This window comes from Sorex araneus, chromosome X (genome assembly GCF_027595985.1).
Source record: "Sorex araneus isolate mSorAra2 chromosome X, mSorAra2.pri, whole genome shotgun sequence".
Classification (NCBI taxonomy): domain Eukaryota; kingdom Metazoa; phylum Chordata; class Mammalia; order Eulipotyphla; family Soricidae; genus Sorex; species Sorex araneus.
Window position 1 is genome coordinate 276,064,117 of NC_073313.1, and position 16,642 is coordinate 276,080,758.

The 16,642-nt window shown below is 38.0% G+C and overlaps 1 protein-coding gene and 1 non-coding gene across 25 annotated transcripts in view; both read right to left on the reverse strand.

The window, feature by feature from the left end:
* Nucleotides 1-16,642, reverse strand: part of DLG2 (discs large MAGUK scaffold protein 2) — a 1,649,366-nt gene that overhangs the window by 615,450 nt on the left and 1,017,274 nt on the right. The gene's annotated exons all lie outside the window — the stretch shown is intronic.
* Nucleotides 2,897-3,131, reverse strand: LOC129400176 (small nucleolar RNA SNORA53). The gene has a single exon (XR_008627502.1). It is a non-coding gene; the product is annotated as a small nucleolar RNA SNORA53 (small nucleolar RNA).

The following is a 16,642-nucleotide window of genomic DNA, read 5'->3' on the forward strand; positions in this document are numbered from 1 at the left end:
GGTTTGAGGAACCATATGGGGTGCCAGAGACTGAACCCAGGTCAGCTGTGTGCCAGGAAAGCACTTTACCTGCTGCACTATCTTCCCCAGTCCCTAGTTTTAATTTAATTAAAAATTTTTTGAGTCACATTTGGTGGTACGTATGGCTTACCCTGGCTCTGTGCCTCCTGACCGAGATGGGTGTTGGGGGGCCATATGTAGTGCCAGGGGTCAAACTAAAGTTGGACACATGCAAGGCAAGTACCTTACCTGCTACATCTCAGACCTCTAACAGAAAAAAAACATTTTAGAGTTTTCTCACTTTTTCAGGTTAATAATATCTGCTAAGGCTTTCTTCTTTGGGGAGAGAGATCCCAAGCAGTGTTTAGGGCAGCCAGGAGCAACTTGGCCAACTAAACAAAGGCCTCCAGCATACAAAACACCATCCACTCCTCTCCTGTGGGGCCATGTTTGTGAACTGAATTTAGCCTCTACTTGTACCCCAAATGTTGTCAGTGTAATAGCAATGATGCTGTGAATTCTATCTATACTGATCCCAGTTCTGTCTTCTGAAGAAAAAAAATATAGGGGCTGGAGTGATAGCACAGCAGGTAGGGCGTTAGCCTTGTGCCTGGCCGACCTGGGTTTGATTCCCAGCATCCCATATGGTATATGGCCCCCTGAGCACCACCAGGAGTAATTCCTGAATGCAAAGCCAGGAGTAACCCCTGTGCATCATCGGGTGTCACCCAAAAAGAAAAAAAAGGAAAAGAAAATAAATTAAATTACTCATGAACATGACTGTTGGCCCTTCAAGTAATCTGCTGAACAATATCATGAATGTCCAGTCAGATATGTTTGTCCTGGAATATTCTACAGGTTCAATTTTCTGGACTCTTTAGCCAAAAAAACTATATGAAAAATGAAGTGATGGAATGGGATCCTATATATTTTAAAAGACGGCATAGACATATTAAGCTGAAAATATTAATCACATTAACTAGAGAGTTGAATGGTGTGTAAAACATAAAGAAATAGTTGATACAGCATAAGAAAACTCAGAAAGTGATCTCTATAAGTGTCTGGCTGGGATTACCTGGGAGGGCGGAAAGGGACTATGATAAAGCCCATCACAGAGTCTCTGGTGGCTGGTAGAGCTCTGAGTGGAGGTCTCACTGAGTTATAAAAAATAACAGTAAGTTAAGTACTTGTTGTATTAGTTTCCTGTGTCTCTTGCATTTCACATTAAATGTCACAACATAAAATATACTATTTTTATTTATGGATATTATCTATAAGCTACAAAGGAGAAAAAAGCTGAATTTGCTTTCAATCAGTTCTTCTAGAAACAACAAAATGTTCTGCTAGGCCAGTTACAGTTTTTACTAGAGAAAATTCTTTGTTGGACATTTACGTTTTTCAAAACAGAACTTAGTAATAAAAGAGTTAAAGAGGCAAAACAAAAAGAGGGCCATAAAAGTAGATAAAGGACCAAACATGATAGCATCCCAGTATCTATATTGCAGACTATAATGCCTAAAAGTAGAGAGAGAGTATGGGGGAAACTGTCTGCCTTAGAAGCAGGAGGAGGATTGAGATGGGAGAGGAGGGGATACTGGGGACATTGGTGGTGGAAAATGTGCACTGGTGGAGGGATGGGTGTTCGATCACTGTATGACTGAAACTCAAACATTAGAGCTTTGTAACTTTTTCTCATGGGGAGTCAATTGAAAAAAAAAGAAGAGTCTTAGCTAATGAAATAAAACAAAAGGAAATTTAAAAAGAGAAATCTGTCGTCTGGAACTGTAAGATTAAAAAGTTAGGCTCTTTTAGGCAGTAAATTTTGTGTTATTTTGTTAGAGCAATCATAGGAAACCAGAAGCACATGCTTGTTTTGTAAGCCTGTGGCCAGGGACATGATAACACCATGGTTGCTGAGATTAAAAAGAAAAAAATGGTTTTTTTTTTAAAAAAAGAGGGTCATAGTTACATAGCCACATTTTATCTATGAAATAAAAGATCAAGACTTGGGGGGATGTTACCTGTTAAGCAAAGTGAAAGCCTGTAAAGAGTTTTTTTTCCTTTCTTTTTTCGGGGGGAAGGGGCACATCTGGCAGTGCTCCAGACTTACTCCTCCCTCTGCACTCAGGGGTGAGTCACTCAGGTGGGGTTGGGGGACCATATGGGATATTGATGATCAAACTGGGGTTGCATGGATGTAAGGTGGGAGCGTTTTGAAATCATCCATGTAAGAGCTCAGGTTTTCAGGAACTGTACACTGCACCTACCCTGCAGGTAGTCCCGCAGTCTTGGCTGCATTTCAGCCTCTGTACTGCCTCTCCAGCCCCAGAGAATTTGTTTCCATTAATTCAAGAGAGTATTATGGGTTGAATTGTATCCCCCAAGATAATATTAAATTCCCAACACCAGTATCCGTGACCTTATTTGGAAATAAATATGTTAAAGATGATTGCTTAATATGAGGGTCTTTGCAATAGGCTCTCATACAACATGACCATGTCCATTTAAAAGGGAGAAACTTGGACACAGAAACAAATACACCCATATGAAGAGACTGAAGAGTAACAATATCTTACAGGGGTTAAGGGGCTGGCTTTAGTTTAATCCACAACTAGGAGTGATCCCCGTGCACAGAACCAGGAATAAACTGAGTACTACTAGGTGTGACCTAACGATTCTGCTCGCCACAAGAACAAACAAAACATACCTGGAGTGGTGGATGATGACGATGATGATCTTGTTAGCATTCTAATTCTTGAGGATCTTTTTCCACTTTATATTTCATTTTATAAGCAATCTTATAAGTCCTTTATCTTATAGATCAATTTTTATCTTTATAAGCCTTAACTCATTTAACCATACCATTGAACTGGTAGAACTTTTCATTACTAACAGAAGTATCTCCATACTAGTCAAGTCAAAAAATAACAGCAAGTTGCATGACACTTCTGTCAGAACCTAAGGCTAACAATTATTCAGTTATATAGTTCTCACACACCAATGACTCAAGCACCTTTGACTATATAACCAACAAAGTTGTTGGGTGTTTCCTTTCCTGAAACTACAAGAAACCTAAGTTGACAAGGAGGACTCAGTACTGGACAGAGTGATGTGTTATAAGCCAAACTGACAGAAAACTACCAAGAATATAAGGAAAATGCATTCTTACTTGCAGTTCTCAGAATGAATAAGCCCTGCCTGACAAGTTATTCCGAAATTTTTATCTTCCAGATATGAGAGGCAATTCATTACTGTTGTTTAAGTATCCAAATTTTTAGTGATTTGTTACAGAAATCCAAGGAAACAACTATAAAGAAAGAGGAGTCATAGATGACTTGATGGAAAATTCTAGAAGAAGGAGAGAGACACCAGGAGAAATTCCCTGTACTAAATTGTCTAAAGAATGCTGAGTGGTTGGGACCAGAGAGATGACACAGTAAAGTCACTTGGTCTGCATGCCATGGACCCAGGTTTAATCCCACACCTCCAATCGTTCCCCAAGATCACCAGGAGTGATCCCTGAACCACGAGCCAGGAGGAGGCCCTGAGCACCACTAGTTTTGGCCTCCAAACAAACAAACAAACAAACAAACAAGCAAACAAAATCCCAACAAATTAAAATAAAAAGAGAAATATTTCAAAAAAAGAAAATAATGTTAACTGATAACCAGAAGGCAATCTTCTGAAATGTAGCGGAGGCTGCTACAGGGGAGAGACGGGAAGCCTGAGCTCTTACAGAGAGATTAAAGGAAGGGATGGTTTCAGATGTCAAGGAAGTCTCAGATATCCAGGCTGCAAACCTAGGCCCATAATAAACACTGCATGTGTACAGATGTTATTTAGGCTTACTAATGTTTACAGAAGGAAAACATAATTTATATTGATAATTAATTTATGTGTATATATTAAGTTATATATGAATATTAGAATACATGTCTATATGCATTTATAGATATATGCACATATGCATCGATGTTTGTTAGACATATATGGATATATTTACTTATATACTGTATACATGCAACATAAATATGTACACAATGAGGACATATTGCATATGTGTATTTATATAAGTGTTTTGTATATTAAATATTCTTTTTAGGGTGAAGGAGAAAAACATACTCTTCAGTTAGGTTTTCTATCCATCATGGTTGGAAATGAAACAAGCTGAAAGGCAACTAAAAAGATGAAATTATACTGTCAAGGGCACACAAGCAAAGTGGTTTTATTTTTAATGTTTTGAAGTCACAAGAGTAATTTCTGCGACTGTATGCTTGGCTATTTTTCTTCTTTTCATTTTCAGTGTTTGTCTTTCATGGCTTGCAGGCAAGGTCATTTGTATCACTGTCTGCAGAGTGCATAGTCTCTCATTTCAACTCTCTCTGGGCATCTTTTCTGCACATAAAGACCATAAATTATAACAATTGCCACTCAAAGATTGTGTAGACAGCTTTGCTGGTTCCATTTTCAAAGTCTTAATATATTAGAGTTAATTACAGAGGATTATTAGAGGCTGACTTCTTACTGTAGATGCTACTTCAAGTGTCCCTAATGTCAAGAAAGCTGGACCTCTGCATTTTCTTGTGAACACAGTAGACTTTAGGCAGTTTGGCATTCTGAATCAGCAATTACAAGTCACTTGAGAAACAAGAGCAGGGACCCTAAGAGATAAATATCTAATTCTAAAACTTAAATAATCACAGCTACCATTTGTGAAAAGTCTATTTATCCATTTACTATTAACCTACTTAAATTGAAAAATGTTACATTGTTATTAATATTATTGTTTTCAACTTGCCGAAAAAGTAGTTGGGACTCAGAAAACTTCCCTATTTATGGACACCTACTAATAATAATCACAGCCAGGAATTACATCTGGTTGAAATCCAAGCCCATACTCTTTCCAATGCGCCATGCTAATAAAGGAAATAGTTCTTACAATCTATTATGAGAAAATCTTTTTCTCCCAACTGCTCTTGTTTCAACCTGTCGACATAAGAACTATCCCTTCTTGTGCCAGTAGTGGAGAGGCATGTAAAAAGAGCGAATCAATGAGTTTGGAACTCGGACCAGTCTTACCCTAGCTGCTAATGGGAGGAGATTCTTCCCTATGTCCAGCAGCTGCCACTTCTCAGGAAGTAGGATTCCGTGACTGTATCCGAAGGTGCAACTCCAGAAAGAAACTCACTGCCTCCAGGCCAGAGATATAATACAGACTGTAGGGCACTTGCCTTACATGAGGTCAACCTAGGCTGATTTCCTGGCACCTGCTATGGTTTCCGGAGGAGTATGGCCAGGAGGAAGTCCAGAATGCATAGCAAGGTAACCCCTTTGCCAATGGGTATGGCCCAAAAACAAAACAAGAGAGAGGGAGAGAGAGAGGGAGAGAGAGAAAGAGAGACAGAGAGAGAGGGAGGAAGGGAGAAAGAGGGAAAAAGAGAGGAAAAAAGGGAAAGGGGAAAAGAGAGAGAAAGAGAGAGAGAAAGGAAAAAAGAAAAATCACTGCATCCAGACCTCTGATCATCTAGTAACATGAATAAGTTTAAAGCTTATTGATGTAAAAAATTAGTTAGAATTTTAGGTTTAATTATGAATAATTTTTATTTATTCTCATCAATATCTTCTCTTAACCATATATATATCTACAAACACACATACACAGACATATATATATATATATACTAAATATATGTATATTAAACTATTTATTGCATTGCATGGACTGGAGCGATAGTCCAGCGAGTAGGGTGTTTGCCTAGCTCGCTGGCTGACCGGAGTGTGATTCCTCCTCCCCTCTAGGAGAGCCCAGCAAGCTACTGAGAGTATCCCGCCCGCACGGCAGAGCCTGACAAGTTCCCCGTGTCATATTCGATATGCCAAAAACAGTAGCAACAAGTCTCACAATGGAGATGTTGCTGGTGCCCGCTCGAGCAAATCGATGAGCAAAGGGATGACAGTGACAGTGACTGCATTACATTTAATGCAGGAAAAACTTAAGTTCAAATATACTTTGAAGTTTCACAACTATTTTATGGAGGAGTTCTCTTCTGTCAGGTTATAGATAGGGGCAAGTAATAATTTCAGGTAAACTAGTTAAAAATATACAGGACATCGGGGCTGGAGCGATAGCACAGCGGGTAGGGCATTTGCCTTGCACCGGCTGACCCGGGTTCGATTCGATTCCCAACATCCCATATGGTCCCCTGAGCACCACCAAGAGTAATCCCTGAGTGTGGAGCCAGGAGTAACCCCTGTGCATCACCAGGTATGACCCAAAAAGCATATATGTGTGTGTGTGTGTGTCCTGTTATATATTACATCCTTTTATATCATCCCAAACTACTATCAAACAAGCAAACAAAATGGCCAAGCATTTACTCTTTAGAAGCAGAATTAAGTCTTCCTTTTGGAAAGATTTTTGAGGGAGAACAGCAGCAGCATCAAGCAGTTCCAAACTCAACAATGCTTTGTCTTCTTGGCAGTAAATCCTGCAAAATGTGCTGTGTGCATAGGACAAGAAGGATTGTTACACAAATGCTCCTGAAAAGTAGCAAGGCTCTCTAAAAGGAAACAAAAGCCCCCCTGGGTCAGGCATCTTAAAGCACTCAGCTGCAAGCAGGAAGAGAAAAACCTCTTTATTTTCTTTTGCTGCATTCAAGAGCAAGTATATAAGTGGAGCAGAGCAGAAGTAATTTTTCACCATCATCTGACTGAGCAAAAGTAGAAATATTGTTTTAACGTTAAAATGATGACCCTTAAAATAATACTTTAAAAATAAAAAAAAATAAAACAAACTGAAAGGAAACAATTAAAATACATTTGTGGAGGGATGAATAGTGTAAAGTCAGCTGCCTGAGACAATTTTTAAAACAACATTTTTGTGTTTTGGATAGGACCAAAATTTCAAGGTGGTGGATAAGATATTAATGCATTTCCCCAAAGGAGCAATAACAGCTAATTCTCTTGTTGCTTTTGTTTGAAACCATGATGCAACATGGGGAAAGCTGATGACTTGGAAACAAAAACTGCTGTTTGAAAAGGTGACTGCATCTTGAAATCTGTTGAGAATTAAAGTTATCAAAGGCTACAAGAAGTGAAATTTAATAAACATGATATTTTCTTTTTATCTTCACCTTTTTAAAACTTACTTCAGATATGATCTGCAGGGTTTTATACACTATGTTCTTGCTTCTTAAAAAACTAGAGGAGTTAATGAATTAGTTCATCACTAATAAAACTTTTCAGAATCTGATAAAAAATAACTAAAATGTTGTGATATACTAGGACAACAATAAAAAGACTTTCTGAATTTAGTGTTCAGTGATTCCAATGAATATTTTAATGACTGTTCTGATAAAAGTTTTAGCTATAAACAATTTTCCATTTATTATATTTAAAAATCCCCCGATAATTATACTATTATTAGGTATTAACAGTAGCATTGTTACACTGTCATCCCTTTGTTCATCAGCTTGCTCAAGCAGGCACCAGTAACGTCTCCATTGTGAGACTTGTTGTTACTGTTTTTGGCATAACGAATAAGCCACAGGGAGCTTGCCAGGCTCTGCTTCATGGATGGGTGGGGTACTCTCGGTAGCTTGTCGGGCTCTCCGAGAGGGGTGGAGGAATTGAACCAGGGTCAGCCTCGTGCAAGGAAAACCCCCAACCCGCTGTGCTATTGCTCCATCCAGTACTAACAGTAATAAAGACAAATACTAAGCAACATATATCATTTGATCCTCACAATAAATTACTAACTAAGGAAGAATCCATTTTTACTGTTTGTATGTAAAAGAAAAAATGGGGGCTTAATGCCACTCAAGATCTTCATGGGAGCTAAAACAATATGTAGAAAAGTCAGGATTTGAATCCAGCTCACACTAACCCCATGATCTAGACTTTTATGACACAGAGCCAGCTTTATGGTAAAGGAAAGAAATCTAAAAGTTTTAAGTCATGAGAAAGATTTGCTTTCTAACTTGCAAGTGCTCAAAATGAATTAAACTTCATGAACTATAATTAAAAATATTAGAAGCTCATCAGACCAAAATTCCTTATTCATTCTCAGCTCAAACTGAGGGATAACAGTGAAACTGGGTCAAATATTAATATTAGACAATGGTAACTGTCCTCTCCCCAAAGACTAAAGGTACAGCATCCTGTTTGCCCTCCCCCCCCAAGCTTAACCCATATGTTGCTTAAGTTTGCAGATAACACAGAATATATCAGAAGACCATCCCATGGAGACAGTGTTACTATTCACTCTGGAGTTCCTTGTTCTGCATCATACCCTATTATTTTTCTATCAGAACCCTTTCTTGTGACCATGCAGACAAAAACAATTACTTTGAGATCCAGTTTGTACCATCATACAATCTTTGGGCTTATTGCCATTAAAACTCTTTCTTGACCCATCACTCTGTCTTTTTTTTGTGACTGGCTCCTTTGTAGTACAAAGTAGGGCTATTTCAACCAAGTAACTTTAGAAGCAAATTGACATGACTATCAACTGGTCTGTTTGTCATTCATCTGAATTTTCTAAGTTTTACATTGGTTAGGGGGGATGACTGATGAATGCAAAAGAAGTTACCAAGGTAAACTCTCTCATCATCATAGTAAGTTTCAAAGGTAGAGAGAGAAGGGAAAGGTGAATTAGAGATGAAAGACAAAAAACAGATTACTTATTCTTTTCAGTTTCTGAAATGTGACCATAGAATTTCAAGGAGAAACTCAAACAAGAATCTAGTTTGAGAGGTGAATTTTGAGAGGATGTCTGAATGCATGTTGTCTTGAAAAAGTCAAGAATGAGATAATACAGAGCAAGGGAAATTTAGGTACATTAGGTAATGGTGTCATGGTTTAATAATGATTCCTGGGGCCACAGAGATAGTACAGGAGTTAAGGCCTTAAGCCTTACACGTGATTCTTCCAAGTTTGATCTCCTGGATAACATATGGTCCTCTGAGCACTGTTGGTGTGACTCTTGAACACAGAGCCAGAAGGCAATAAGAGCTAATTTATAAAGTCATTTGGAAGAAAAACCTAACCTGAAACAGAATTACAAATACAAATCTTCCTCTTATTTTGGAGGAATTTTCAAAATTTCCCCACATTCAGGAATAAAGTTTAATACTATACACAAAGGATTTGAAAAAAGAGTAATCCCCAAAATGTTTTTTTTTTTTTTCAGTCTAGGAATGCTTTCACCTAAAAGTTATTTATTTTTTAATGTTTATTTATTTTTGCGATAGCTGGTTGTGCTTAGGGCTTATTCTTGAGGCTCTATGCTCCAGAATCACTTCTGTAGGGTTCTGGAAACCATATGGGGTACCAGGAACAGAACCCAGGTTAGCTGCCTACAAGTACCTTATGTACTGCACTATCTTTCTGCTCCCCATTTTTTCACCTTAAGTTTATAGAGGCTCTGCCATGTTGATTTACAGCTATTACCATGTCTCTTGGATTATAAGACAATGTCTTAATATTTGGTTACATCTAAAACAATTTTTTCCACCTAAATGCAGAACAAAGATTGAATTCTGCAACAGGAAAAAGCTGAAATTTCTTGGACAAAGGGCAAAAATACATTTTCCTATGAACTTGCAGTGGGTCCAGTGGTGAGAAGCTGACTGTTTTCTCTTCAAGAGAAATCACCTGTGTCTTAAAAAATTGGTTGGAGTGGGGAACACTTCCTCAGCTCAGAGCTGAGAAAGAGTTAAATGTAAGCACCCAGAGGAACTCTTCTGTAGGCTGACAACCAGTCTTATGATTGTCAGCAGAAGAGCTCAGAGTAACCCAGAAAAGAAGTTTGAGGAAAGAGAAATTTCCAGCTACTAGAGGTACCAGCTTGGAGTACTAAAAACAGAGGATAATTATATCATCTCTAAAACTGTGTCTTTGTTCAATTATTGTCTGGAATAGAATAGATAAAGGAATATAAGCAGGAAGCAAATATAGTGAGCAAGAGGTCAAATCACATTCCCTTTTTATTGCAGTATGTTTGTCTGAAACAAGATAAAGCTGGAGAGAAATAAACATTTACATCAGGCAAAAGCTCAAAACATTTTTTAATTTTACATTTAACTGTGTTAAAGCTATGGGATTCTTAGTTCAGAGTAACATTTCATCATTATTCTAAGTGGTCTGACAGATAATATGAAAGGCAGGAATGAAATTATCCTTGAACGTATTTGCAGGAGGAAAAAGCAACTCATGTAACAAAATTAAGAGTAGATTATAAAATATACTTCATATAATAATGGGGGGTTGTTGATGAGCTGCAAAACCCCAACCCTTTGGCATACATGGATAATTTTATTCATAAGGAGAATTTGAAGAAATAAAGCAATGGAATAGGTCAAACTAAACCCAAACAATCCCTTGAATTATTTTTTGTTTGTATGTTTTTTGTTTTGGGGTGACATCCAGCATATTCAATCATAACTCCCGACTTATATTCAAGTATCATTCCTAGAGGGACTCGGGTACTCTCTGGAACGCGGGGTATCAAATCCAGGGTGACAGTGTACAAGTTAAGCAACCTATCTTCTATACTATTGCTATGGCCTCAGAATCCCTTGAATTCTTAAAGAAGAATGAAAATTATGAGAGGTATGAAATCAAAGGTTTGACAGGGTTCATTTGAGGTTTGGTGTTATAACCATACCATCATAACATCATTTGAAGGTGTGTGAATATGTATTCCTAAAACATACAAGGAAAACGTTTTAAAACCAAAGTTACTTCAATAAAAAGAATAAATGAATAAATTAGCAAACAAGTCTTTGGTCGAATTCAGGTCTCTATTCTATTTCCAGTAAAAAATTCTTCCCCAAACAGCATACCATTTTGAATCACTTTGAAATCCTTCTTTGAATATGTTGCTGAATATTTAACACATATTTATTGATAAAATATTATCAATAAATTCTGTTTGAACTAAGAACACAGACTGTTAAGTCTCTGAACATGATTTAAGACAAAATAGCAGTGAGCTTCTGCAATGTTTCCTTGACTAAATATTTAAATATGAAAGCACATAAATATATCTCTGGTGATTTATAGCCACAATCCAATCTTAGGAACCAAGTGTTCAGGAAAAATAAACAGGATCAGATATTTGGTGGCCTCCTTAACTTATAAAGGCTCCTTCTAAATATAATGAAAAGTATATTTGGCTTCCTACAATGTGGTATGAATGAAGTAGGGTCTACCTTATGTCTTTTCTGGGGAACTTTTAGCAGTTTTATCTAAAGCTCTAATAACTTGCCTCAAAATCAGATTACTATAACGAATAAGAAGCAAATTTTTCTTGTCTGTCACACACCCTTGATTTAGACACCTATAGGTGAACAGAGTTAAAGAGGTGACACTTTGGGGTCTAGACTTTGACTGTACTCTAGTGGTTACAGGAAAATTTACCATGAAGTTTAGTTGTGCTCTAAAATAAGATAGTTCTCAGCTTTCGTTCTAATTCAGTCAAGGTAAGCTACCCAATAACATCTAAAAAAAGAGTTTACAACTCTTTTTTGATATGAGAGGGTTACCAAGACTTCCCAGGAGACCTTGGACCACCACCTGTCAGTCTCAGGCAGCCTAGCTTGTGGTTCAGTGCAAGTATATTTGGACTCTTCAGTGTGAGGACTACTCAGGCTACTTTGGTGGTGTTGGGGGGCTCTTTGTTATAGCCAGCAGTGATAGAGAATTGAACTTGGGTCAGGAGCATGCTAGACAAGCATCATAACCACTGTACTATTAAAGGATTTTTCACAATATTTACTCAATGAGATCTGCTGTTGAAGGTGCGTGGGGGTATAGCAATCAATACAACATTGTTTTATGACCCCTCAAGAAATTACATTCTAGAATAAACAAATGAATAAATTCCTAATATAATGTTTGTGGTGATATCTGCTATATATGATATCTGCTTTATATGAGAAAAGGTATTTGCACATTATTTTTCATTTGGAGTTTTTTTGTTTAGGCATACCTAGTAATTAGAGCTTTTACTGGCTCTGTATTCATAAAAGTCCCCATGGAGATGCTTGAGTACCTCATGAAATGCCAGCAATCAAATAGAACAGTAAGCATTCAAGGAAAGTGTCTTAATCCCTATTATATCTGTCTGGTTCTACCAAATGAACATCAAAGAAAGAATATTCTAGATAAAAAGGCTATATAGGAGCTTGTTTAGAACTAAGTGTGTAGGAACTTGCTTAGAAGTCTAGTGTAACAGTAGAAAGACATTCTAATTGAAACACTGTAAAAAATTGGAGATTGATAGGAGAGAAAAATAAATAGATAGTCAGGGATAGGCCATGGCTATGCCCTGAGTTAAAAGAGAAAGGGAAGTTACTGGATAGTTTGAAGCTAAGATGATGTAAAATGACATATGTCTTAAAGAATATATACACATTGGCTGTTGCATTTAGAATAGAATGTATAAGTGCAAAGTGGAAACAGTCTAGTTGATATATGTTTTTATAGAAGTCTGGGCAGGAGTGATGGTGGTTTGGATTATAGTAGCAAGAGCTGGGGTAGTTAAAAGTGACTTGAGATTGATTTTGAGTATATAGCTGGTAGGATTTGCTAAAGAACTGCATTCAGGCAGCCAATATTAAAAAGAAGACATGGTTAACTCTACATCATTATTCTAAGCAAGTAGGTGACATTTAATTGTCTAAGAAGAGTTCAAAAGAGCTGGTTTACAAAACTAAGAGTTGTGTTTTGTACATACTAACATTGAAGTAACTTTACAATTATCATTGGAATAAGTGTATTAAATAAGAATGGAACTTAATACTCTAAGACCAGAGGATAGCACCTAGTATGAGAGTATTAAAAAGTAAAAAGTAAGTGTCTGCACTGAGCCAGTCATATGAAACTGGGCTTCAGTGGTTAACAAAACAATGTTTGAAAACTTTTCGCAGTTTCTTTCTCTTAATGTATTATTGCATATCTTCACAGACAAATTTTAAAAGCAAAATATTAGAGAATCAAAGTAGATTTTCATAAAATGTATATGGAATATTTCATATACATTTCCATGTATATGGAATATTCCATGTATATGGAATATTTCATGAATCATGAAATCTTACTGCTACTATTTAAGAACTATAGTATAGTTCTATTCTATAGAATAGAACTATAGGCTTGAAAAACTTTCCTTAACATCGTTAAAGCCATTTACCACACCTGCAACAGAGTCAATGGCAAAAAACTGAAAGTCTTCTAAGATTAGACATGATACAAAGCTTCCCAGTCTCACCATTACTATTCAGTATAGTATGGAGATTCTTGCCATCACAATTAGACAAGAAAAAGATATTAACAACATTCAGGTAGGAAAAAAGGGGTCAACAACGGAACAGCGTAGAATACCCTTACATACAACCTCAAATATATGACCATCTAATCTTTGATAAGGGAACAAGAAATGTAAAGTGGAGCAAGGAAAGCCTCTAAATTTAACAAATGGTTCTGGCAACACTGGACAGCTACATGCAAAAAAAAATGGGCTCCGACTTATACCTAACACCATGCACAAACTTCAGATCAAAATGGATTAAAGACATCAAAATTTGAACAGAATCCATAAGGTACATTGAAGACAAGGTCGGCAAAACCCTCCAAAACATTGAAGTTACAGGTATCTTCAAAGAGGACTCGCCACTGACTATGCAAGTGGAAACAGAGATAAACAAATGGGACTATCTTAAACGGAGAAGCTTCTGTACCTCAAAAGATACAGCAACCAGAATACAAAGACAGTCTACAGAATGGGAAAAGATATTCACCCATACCCATCGTATAAGGGGTTGACATCAAGGATTTACAAGGCACTGGTTAAACTCCACAAGAAGAAAACATCCAACTCCATCAGAAAATGGGGCGATGACATGAACAGAAACTTTCTAAAGGAAGAAATCCGAATGCCTAAAAGACACATGAAAAAATGCTCCTCATCTCTAATCATCAGGGAGATGCAGATGAAAACAACAATGAGATACCATGTCACACCACAGAGACTGGCCCACATCCAAAAGAACAAAAGTGACCGGTGTTTGCGCGGGTGTGGGGAGAAAGGGACTCTCCTTCACTGTTGGGAATGCCGACTGGTTCAGCCCTTTTGGAAAACAATATGGATTTCTCAAAAAATTAGAAATTGAGCTCCCACTTGACCCAGCAATACCACTTCTGGGAATATATCGCGGAGATACAAAAAAGTATAGTAAGAGTGACATCTGCACATATATGTTCATTGTAGCTCTGTTCACAATAGCCAGAATCTGAAAAAAAACCCGAGTGCCCGAGAACAGATGACTGGTAAAGAAAATTTGGTACATCTACACAATGGAATACTATGCAGCTGTTAGAAAAGATGAAGTCATGAAATTTGATATAGGTGGATCAACATGGAAAGTATCATGTTAAGTGATATGAGTCAGAAGGAAAGGGACAGACACAGAAAGATTGCACTCATTTGTGGAACATAAAGTAACAGAACGGGAGACTAACACCCAAGAATAGTAGAGATAAGTAACAAAAGGGTAACTCCACAGCTTGAAAACTGACCTCATATGCGAGGTGAAGAAGCAGCTCTGATAGAGAAGGGATCACCAAGCAAAGGGTGGTAGGAGAGCCCACTAGGGAAGGGAGATATGGGCTGAAAATGGACTATAGACCGAACATGATCCCTACTTAATACCTCTGTAGCAAACCACAACACCCAAAGAGAGAGAGCGAGCAAATGGGAATGCCCTGCCACAGAGGCAGGCTATGGTGAAGGGGACAGGGTGGGGGTGGTGGGAGGGATGTTGGGACCATTGGTGGTGGAAAATGGGCACTGGTGGAGGGATGGGTACTCAATCATTGTATGACTGAAACGTAAGCATGAAAACCTGTAAGTCTGTAACTTTGTCTCTCGGTGATTCACTAATAAAATAAAAAAAAAGAAAAAAGGGGTCAAACTTGTCATGATTTGCAAATGACATGATATGATACCTAGAAACCCCTAAATACTCTACGAAAAAAGCTCCTAGAAGCAATAGATTTGTACAGTAAAATGACAAATCAATGCAAGAAAAATTATTATTATTATTGCTATTATTATTATTATTATTATTTTTGGGTCACACCTGGTGATGCACAGGGGTTACTCCTGGCTCTGCACTCAGGAATTACTCCTGGCAGTGCTCAGGGGACCATATGGGATGCTGGGGATTGAACCCGGGTTGGCCGCGTGCAAGGCAAATGCCCTACCTGCTGGGCTATCGCTCCAGCCCCAGTATGCAAGTAATGAAAAAGAAAAGAGAAATTAAAATGAGGACAACCCCATTTATAGTGTGCTTCAGAAAATTAGGTATCCAAAATCAGTTTAACAAAAGAGGTGAAAGACTTACAAAAAAAAAACTATAAATCACTACTAAAAGTAGTAAGAGAACATGGGGAAATAGAAACAGCCCCTGCTCATGGATTGTAAGGATTGTCACTGTCACTGTCACTGTCAACCTGTTGATCAACAATTTGCTAGTGCAGGCACAGTAATGTCTCCATTCATCCTAACCCTGAGATTTTAGCAACATCTCTTTACTCATCCTTCCCAATGGTGCCGCATTAGAGGTTCTTCAGGGTCAGAGGAATAAGACCTATCATTGTTACTGTATTTGGCACATGAATATGCCACAGGGAGCTTGCCAGGCTCTTCTGTGTGGGCAGGAAACTCTCGGTAGCTTGCCAGGTTCTCCAAAAGGGAGAACTAAGCTACCAGATGTTGCGAGCTTCCGGGAGCTTGGTTTTATAGTCTCTGGATCTTGGTCGTTGATGGGATTACAGGGCACCGGGGTCAGTTTCTGGGTGTGACCGTCTAGCTACTGGAAAATGGGGAATCTGTGTGGAAGAGGCTCAGTTCTGACCTGAGCAGCCTTGGAGATCTTGGCCCTGGATCCCACACACCTGACTTCCTCTGCCGTTTCCTTCATGCATGAGGCTCATCAGAACGTGTGGAGAGGGGCCTTGAGCATGGCTGTGGCTGGGATCCGGAGGTCTTCAGCTGCCAGGGCTCTGCTCCTGGCAGGGAGGGAAACTGAACCCACCCTCTCTGAGGAGCCCTGGTGAAAACAGCCAGGCTCAGGGGAAAGAGACTCTTTGTCGTGCTTCTGGGAGCTTGGAAGGATTAATAATATTAAAATGGCAATCTTGCCCAAAGCACTACACAGATTTAATGCAGTCTCAATAAAATATTCAAAACATTTTTCGAAGATGTAGATTAAGTACTTAAAATTTACATGAATAAGAACCAAAGTTATCCTAGAAATAAAGATGGGAATTTTCTTTTATGCCAATTAAAAATTATAATATAAATAAAGATGCAGTAATCACAAAATTTAGTAATATAATAAGAACAGAGACTCAGACCAATGGAAAACTCAAACTCTCAGGTATATGGACAGTTACTTTTTGACAAAAGAGCAAAAAGTATGAAGTGGGGCAAGGAAAGCCTCTTCAACAATGCTATTGGAAAAATGGGTCAGTTACATGCAAAACTATGAATTTAGATCTCTATCACCATGCACAAAATTCAAATCAAAACGGATTAAAAACATTATCAGACCTAAATTCATAAAACATAGGCAGA